The sequence below is a fragment of the Stylophora pistillata genome, chromosome 1, assembly GCF_964205215.1.
Source record: "Stylophora pistillata chromosome 1, jaStyPist1.2, whole genome shotgun sequence".
NCBI classification, from domain to species: domain Eukaryota; kingdom Metazoa; phylum Cnidaria; class Anthozoa; order Scleractinia; family Pocilloporidae; genus Stylophora; species Stylophora pistillata.
In genome coordinates this window covers 2931343-2940303 of record NC_142519.1, presented here as the reverse complement: position 1 = coordinate 2940303, position 8961 = coordinate 2931343, and the positions used below count along the sequence as shown (strand labels likewise).

At 40.9% G+C, this 8961-nt stretch overlaps 1 pseudogene; it reads right to left on the bottom strand.

Annotated features, from left to right (window-relative positions):
* Window positions 1-2707: 2707 nt before the first annotated feature.
* On the bottom strand, window positions 2708-4768 carry LOC148740824 (uncharacterized; annotated as a pseudogene).
* Window positions 4769-8961: the final 4193 nt, after the last annotated feature.

Sequence of the window (8961 nt, the reverse complement as noted above, 5' to 3'; positions counted from 1 at the left end):
CGAAAGTCTTTATTACTTCCTCAGTCAGCTCTTGGATGTCTTTCTCTGTGTTTGCCTAATGTCTTCCATAATCATCATCGCGAGTGCTGAAAGTTTTTTTCGCTGTCAAGCGGGAAAAAAATCCTGCTATCTGCTGAGGTGTAAGGGAGTCATCCTTTTCAGAGATACTGGAGCCATCGCTGTGCTTAGCTCTTCGCATTGCCTTGGAAATGTTCGTAGGGTCAGCCTTTTGCCCAGTGCGTTCTCCCTCTTGAAATACTTGAGGAAGATAGTTTTTCTGAGCATCCGGGTGAGGTTCTTTTTTGTTATTCTCGCGGAATTAGGAGCACACGCCATCATCATCATCTTTATTTGCCTTATTTTAACAATAAAAAATATTTAATTAAAGCGATAACAGTTGGAAGGCGAGGAGACCCAAGAAGCCACCAGGCTTATGGGAGAGCCACCTCACTTACAATAATAAATTAAGTAAAGAAAAAGTGCTGCGAATGTGCGGCTTGATCAATTCAGTGATTATTTAAGTAAAAACTCTTGCAATTTCGTTTTAAAGCTGAGAAAGTTCGACGAACGAGTGACTGAAATAAGGAGAGAGTTCCAAATTTTAGGACCTTGGTAGAGAATTGTAAATTGCTTGACATGTGTACTGCACAAATGCGTTCGATAATTACTGGCTGTTCTTGTACCATAGTTGTGAATTTGGTTATTCCTTACAAAAAGATCGAGAAGAAATGGGGGCAATAAGTTATTTTTGAAATAAAACATAAATTTGGCGATTTCAAACGTATTGACTTGGAAATATCTAAAATTCCTTGTTTGGAGATTAAAGGGGCAGAGTGGTCTCGATAGTCTGAGTTGGTGATAGCCCGTACAGCTCGCTTTTGCAAATAATAAATTCTATTTAAGTTAGATACGTATGTGGACGACCAGACGGAGTTACAATAGGCGATATAAAGATAAACTAAGGTGTAATACAAAGTGAGTTTGGTTGCGGAGGATAGCGAACAGCGAGACCTAAATATAATACCTATTGATTTAGCGATTTGCTTACATACATAGCTGATATGGTATTTCCAGGTGAGATGATTGTCAATATAGACCCCAAAGAATTTAGTTACATTAGCTTGTTGTAGGGGTTTACCTCCAAAGGAGAGAGAAATGCTGGAGTTAAATTTCTTCTATCTGGGTTTAAAAATGATGTTGTTGGTTCTCTTTATATTAACTGAAAGCTTATTACATTTTAGCCAAACGTCAATGTTTTGGAGTTCATCATTAAGTATGGATTCTAAGCAATTTAGATTTGAGTAAGAATAAAAGATGCTAATGTCATCAGCGAAAAGTAGAGGGTCTGATAATTCAGAGGCATTAGGAAGGTCATTAATGTGTAGAATAAACAATAGTGGGCCTAAAATCGAACCTTGAGGGACTCCACACTGGATGGTTTGCATCGGAGAGCAAGCTTGATTGAATTGGACAAATTGCTGGCGGAAAGAAAAGTAGCTTTTAAACCATTGCAGAGCCACGTCACGGACACCATAGTGCTCCAATTTGGCAAACAAGGTTTGGTGGTCGAGAGTGTCGAATGCTTTGGAAAGATCTAGGAAAACACCCACCTTTGGTGTTGGTCGACTGCAGATGCAATTTTATTTACCAAATGAATTAACGCGTACGATGTTGAGTGATTTTTCCGAAATCCGAACTGACAGCGGTAAGGTATATCGTGGTTTTCGGCAAATTCTACTAAGCGATTGTATATAACTGTTTCGAAAAATTTGGAAAAATTAGACAACAAAGAAATAGGTCTGTAGTTTGCAAAAAAGCTAGGATCCTCTGCCTTGAAGATGAGAATGATTTTAGCGATTTTAAGTTTTTTCGGGAAAATGCCTTTTAGTAAAGACATATTGATGATATCTGCCAAAGGAGCAAAAATAAGGTGAGATGAATATTTAATGCATGCATTGGTAGTACAGGACCATTGGTAGTACAGGACCATTGGTAGTACAGGACCATTGGTAGTAAACGATCATTATCCTCTCACGATAGATACATCTTCATGTAAAGTTTAGGGAACGATACCAGCCCCATGCTCCAGTTTAGCTGCGTACAATGCCATTGCCTTGTCGTAAAACGTTTTTTGTCTTAGGGCATACCTGTGTTTGCCACAATCCAGATGTTTTTCTAAGGAAAAGAAATGCTGGAAGGACTTGATACACCTCTCCTCTGGACAATAAAAGAGCCCACTTCCTTTTTCACAGGTTAATTCGTCACTGTCACTCTCTCTCGCTAAAACCTTTGTCAATTATGTTGTTTGTTTTGCGCTTCGTCTAGCTTTTACGGTTTGTAAAGAAACGTTGGAGTGCGTATTTTCTGTATGCTCGTTTAACTGAGGAAGAGAGCTACTGCTTTGTTGACAGAAACTACTCCAAGGTAAAAGTTTACTGCAACCAACTCCATACGCTCTCCACACTCGCACACCTTCGTTGGTGTATGCAATACCCCGAATCAAAATATGGCGTCTAATTTGAATTGCCATTGTTCTGGACTGACTAGCCTCTCACACATGTGATAATCATTTTGTGTTTCCATGTCAAGACGAGGCTAGTAAGTCCAAAACAATGGTAATTCAAATTGGACGCCATATTTCGATTCGATGAATGTTATTAGTAAAACTTACTCCTTATCACTTCACTGGTGTTGACTTTGTAGTGGGTTACGGACCGCTCACTACCACACTGACTCCAGCCATTCCGCCAGATGACTCAATGGCCGTCATCATCTGCGATGCTGTCTCGATGTCATGGCCAGCATTGAGGTAGATTTTCATGTGACTTTTTATTGTAGATGCTTTACGGTCATATGCGCCTTTTTCACCTTGGGGGTCTGAAAAGTCAAGGCGCTTTAGGTTGATTCCATGCTTTGTTGCCACTTGGTGGACCGATAGTAGTGTTGATGCATAATGATAACAACCGGCGTTATCCTGCCTGAGGTGAACAGAGTTAATTTCTGGCATGATTTCCTTCAGTCTAGTGAAATCGTCGTCAATAATGACAAGAAAAGTTGAACTGTCCTGGGTACAGCTTTCAAAAGAATGCACGAAGGTTAACATTTCAGTTTTATTATTTGCTTTTTTTCTCATTACTACATTGATGTGCTAAGGAATACCATGCTTTCCAAACCAGTCGCTTTGACTTTTAAGGAATCTTCTTAGCAAGAACTTCATCGCCCAATCTATTGTAAGGAGGACGGACTGTGCATCAAGATTTTCAAGAATTTAGAGCCTTGCCGTATTCTGGTTTATCGCCCAAAGAAGGTGGGCCTTCCAAGCTGGAATATTCTTTCGTGCTTGTGATATTTTGTACTCCAACTCGTCTCGTTCTTCGTCGCAGTGAACACATCCAAGGGTGTCCTGGATTTCATGGATTACATTCGGGAGTATTTTGTAGTTGTTACATTTTGCATTGTGCTCGTCATCAAGTGTCTTGACGTAATCACCGTCTTCAGGATAGCTCAGAGCGTAAGCACGACAATGATCAGGGATCATTGACTCATTTGAGACGTAAGGTAAAAGGTAAGGTCTGCTTACGAGCTAGTGGCCCCTCAGGCCGGCGTTTAACTCCGGTTTCTGTAGCATGAAACGACTAGGAGTATTTCTAGTCTCCCCTAGATGGGATGCTAGTCCATCGCAGGCCCCACCAGCATTAAATTTGCCGATACCCATTTAAACACCTGGGTGAAGAGAGGCACTATGAGAGTAAAGTGTCTTGCCAAAGAACACAACACAACGTCCCCGGCCGGGGCTCGAACCCGGACCACTCGATCCGGAGTCGAGCGCACCAACCATGAGGCCACCGCGAGACGTGGACCTTCAAGCAAGTGACAGACATTCAAATAATGATACTAGAAAACATCTGATACGACATGCTGTCACGAGTTTACAATTTCTGCCGTTGTTCCAATTTGTTAGACCACGTGAAGGCGCGAAAACAAAATCCTTTTTGTCTCAAGGGGCCACGATCCTTTTAGCGAGCGTCAATAATAGCGACCTCTGGTTGGACTCGATTTTCTGAGCATGCGAAAAATCTTAATTTTTTATTCTTGGACAATCAGATTAGTCATACACGGAACATACACTGAGAAGTTTGCATAACGCACTTCGACTCATTGGCGTGAAACCCACGTCTTTACAATAGCCAAGATACTGCAGCACAATTTGCTCAGGCATGAGACTTCTCACAACATTGGGGATCTTTACTTCGACATTTGATGAAAGTTTTAATGTTTTTTCGCCAAAAGGTAGATCTTGTATAACCGGTATTTGAGTTCTGGTGATAAATGACAAGAAATGAGGTTCTGTCCTCGTGTACCGGTTCACAAGAGCCAATACAAAAGACCAAACAATACACAATAGCTAACCAATAATTCCTAAACAAAGAAAGAACAATGGTGATTCCCTTGTGAACCGGTACACCAGGACAGAACCAGAAATGATCGAGCTTCTGTGGTGCACTGTACATCCTCGTGCTTTTCACAGAAGGAACTTTGGACCATGGAGCAATAAATGATGTCTAGCTATGTTAAAGTGGTACCTGGACGAGTAAGGCATTCATCTCTGCAAATCCTTGAAAGTCAGTTCGTTTACCACGATGGATAAAATCTGTCTTCGAGTGCTCCAGTGAGTTGTATTGTTATAAAAATCAGTGAGACATTCCATCATGGAGAATTCGATAGTAGCTGCCCCAAGTTTTGATTTTACTATTGAGAAGAGTAACATTTCAGAGTCCTCTGGGGCAATTTCAGTCAAACATGCATCAACAGTTTGTTGCGCCTCTCGGATGTAATGCCGTTTGGGCCGTTTGGATGCTTCTGCCCACGGTTTTTCCAAAGAATGGCGGATTGGATTAATATCCCTTGAAGTGAGAAACTCGTTCAGCTTTACTTTTGGTGATCCACTTTTTTCCTCGGCGAAAGATGGTTCGTAAAGACTTGCTTCTAGTGAAGGTCTTAAATTTTAAGTAAAAGAGACTTCACGAGGCTCCTCTATCTCTTCTAATTTTTTTCTAAATGGAAAAAACAACGACAAAGCGAGTGTAAACTCCAAATTTCCTAAGATATTTCTTGGATTAAAAGCGCTTTACAATACATAAAAACACTGAATTGAGGTTTCAGATGTAGATAACACGAGTGTAGAAAGGGACATCAATATTTTGTTTTGCAAAAAGGTCCTTTTATCATTCTCCTCGCATAAACATACGCAAAAGGAGACTTGTTTCTGGGACAAGCTTGAGAGAATAGTCTTTCCCCTTGCGATGTCACTAAAATGTCATGGTGGTGAATCCATTTTCCAGGGGTACAGACTACTCCTTTCCCCTATGAGACCAAAGGGTTATGTTAACATTTTTAATCATGGATGAAGTACATCTGCAAAAAATTGTTACGGAAACAAAAGACTTATGTTTTAAGGCTTCCTTTACCATCATAATTTCTTGCAGACTGCGGAAGAATGGCTATGATGGTCAACAGAATTTGATGGTTTATAGAGTATAAGGTGTAACTGTGAGGGTGGTAGAAATGGTTAGCCGAAAATCTTCTTTAACAGTGGTTACTAGTTATACGTTTGGATTCGCTGAGTCTGTCCGTGAATGCCATTGGCATTTGTATTGACTGCAGGTACATATATGCGGTCGAAGCTTACCAGGACTAAGTTTTTCCAACTGTTCAACAACATTGACGGCTACAGAGGCAACCGATGGTTAGGCCGCAGTGGCTGCCACTTTCTCGTCTGTAGCGAGGGCTCTCAATGCTTTTTGACATCTTGCACAAATGCCTTGAAAAAATCAAGAGCCATTAGTAGTAATTACGCAATTTGAAAAAAATATATATTTCAGGTGTCTTGAAAAGAAAAGGTAAGCTAAAAGGTAATTCACTTGAGCCAACTTGAAGAAACATTCCTGTCTTCTTTAATATTATTTGCGGAGCATCACGTTTCCCTATTCCTCTGTCACACTTTGGCCGGGTTCTGTCACTTTTACCATGGTTTGATAGATCAGATGGAACTCTGCACCTCGACCTGGCATCTCTCATCTACCCCAAACTAAGCTTTGCACAGTGCAAGGGACATATTGTCATGGATCCGGAATGTATGTTAACAGGAGAAGCGAATATAGCTGCTCGGCTAAGAATTAAGTCAACTTCGTCTCTAGGCCCGGAAAAACCGAAACTAGCAGAATGGCTATCAATCCGCTTTGAACAGGCTAGAAGAGGTATAACTTCCGTTTCCTGTTTTCTGGATCGTTTGTCGAAGCCACACAATCCTCCTGGTATAGTTTTGAACGAGCAGCAGATATCCATATTAAGAGATCTAGAACACGACACGCAATGCAGTCGCAATAATTACATCTTTTCTCTTCTACTCGTTTTATTAGTAAACTAGAATGCCAGTTTCAAGAGAATTTCTGTGATTAAAATAGACTGCGTCGATAAAACGAGGAACACGGACCATTCTTGGGAATTCCGGAACATCACTCGATCAATCAATCAATCAAGCAATCAATAACTGTAAAAATAGTAAGAAAGAGAACTAGGTTCATCTTTCGCTCTTTTTGACCTAATATGAGCTTGATCCACCTAAAACAATGTTTTAAAAAAATACCATACTACATTTAATTATGATACATTTAATCACGAAATGAATTAAAACAAGACCTAAGTTCCTGAAGCCACGCGTTTCACAGTACAATGTTCTCTTTTTGCGAACTTGTCGATTTCAGTAGATCTCGGCGCTTTGAATTGATCAGTGTTGTTCCGCCCACAAGAAACGCGTTTCTGAACCAGCAAAATTCCGCTTACAGCTTGTTTCGTGGTTCGGTTAAAGGTTCACATTTAAAGTGCCCCTGAGATCAAAATTTTCGTACATCATTTTTTTTCCATTTTCGTGTTCAGTGTGTCTCCCTTACCTACTCTGCCAAATTTCAGTTTAGACTGAGCACCAAAAATATCTTTTTTCGGGCCGTTAAATTCACGATTTCGCGTCCGCCATTATTTGATCATATTCCGGAAGTTGATCGCAAGACTCAGAGGAAGTGACGTCAAAGGCTCAACGCGAAAATCTCGCATGGCAAAATGTCAAGCAAACATAACAGAGTGCTTTACTCTATTCTTACAAAAACTGAACAAAAATGACTGGGCATCGATGCGTAATTCAAAGCTTAAGTAATCGTGCAGACCATGCTGCAGGTATTTCTCTGCATCGGAGCCTTGGAAATAGATCAGAGCGGGAAAAACGGATGCGACTTGTGCGACCTCGCCGAGTAAACTTCAATCCTACAGAAATATTTGTGATCTACTCTGAACACTTTTCGGAGGACTGTTTCGAGAGATCTGTGTACTTTGAAGAATCTAGGCGAAGAATTCTGTCGGGTTCAGTGCCTACCGTTCAAGAAGAAAAGGGACAAGAAAAACTGTCCTCAGTGCGATCTCGATGCCGAAAAGCGAGGTCTACGAAACTCCACGGATTTTATCACCTTTATATATGAGCTGATCAGTATCCACCTTTAACAACTCTCTGGCAGAATACCTTACACAAAGGAAAGTACTCGGTGAACACTGTAAATAAGAATGATAAAATAGCCGAATTGAGGATTGAGATTTCTGACCTCAAAGAGCTCACTTTTACACAAAAGAGATGAAAAATATAATTGTGTGCTCTGATTCTAAAAAAAGCTGGCTTTAATATCAGCGAAAGTAGAACAAGCAGCTTAAGACACAGAGCGTAAAAGCACTTTAAAATGTAGGCTCGCAGCCAAAAAACCGAGAAAATGAAAATTTCTTTAAAAACCTGTCAAACTATCAACCATCTGACAGCCAAGTCAGCGTGCTATCAAAGGCTTTCAAATTTATCCCAACGCCCGTGACAAACGAATTTAAATTCAGGCCAACTTTTGCGAGATTTATTCGGAAGACGAATGCGCCTCCGTTACACCTTTCACGGACAAAACAAAGAGCCACTTCTGTTTCATATCAAACTGAATGCCACCAGTTCAGTCTTCTATCGCCCTTCAGAGCTACTTAGAAAATTGTCATAACGCTACTTGCAGACTGCATCTAAGGCAAAAAAATACTTTGTAACGCAATGAGGTCACGGCTCTAAAAGAGTTGAAACAAACTCTACTTTGAACCTCACCGAAGCAACACAACAATAGTCATCATGAATAAGACAGAAAAAACAAAAGAGACCAAAGTGCAACTCAACAACAGAGTTCACTTCAAACCTCTCAAAGCACCGATAGTAAAAAACACGTAGGAAAGGGTTAATGATATATTGACCAAATGCATCAGGGAAAACACATTGATGGCTTAGAAAATTAAATGGCTTTCAAAAACTCCCAAGATCAGCCTTCGGATACACAATTAGCCATTGCCGAAAACTATTTTTACTAATCACCCGATCATTTCTTACAAAAAAGGAAAATCCCTTACGACAAGCAAAAATAGAAATGAATAAAGGCTGATAGTTTCTAAAGAGACTGTTTGGGGCTGCGTTAGTGGGGGAAACGAAATAATTTGGATATACAGGGGCGTTGCCAGGATTTTTCAAAGGCGGGGGATGGGGGTCACAGAGGCTGCTCACCAGATTGTCATGTCGACCTCCCCGCCGTGCATGTTTTACTTCATGTTACAGTTTTGGGATGAGCAGCGAGAGTATACTGGGCAGGCCAAGATATTGTCATGGCGTTTTCACCACCTGAATATTTTAGGTTTGCTCAGAAGAAGGCCTACCAAGGGGGGGGGGGGGATCACGGGCACCCCAGGACCCCCCTGGCTACGCCCTTAGATATATCAACAAAGTTGAGTGGTAAATTGGCCACCGTAACAATTACAAAAGCTGACGTTTCGAGCGTTAGCCCTTCGTCGGAGCGAATAGAGGAATTGTGGGTTGTGTGTGCTTTTAAATGCAGAAAATGGAGC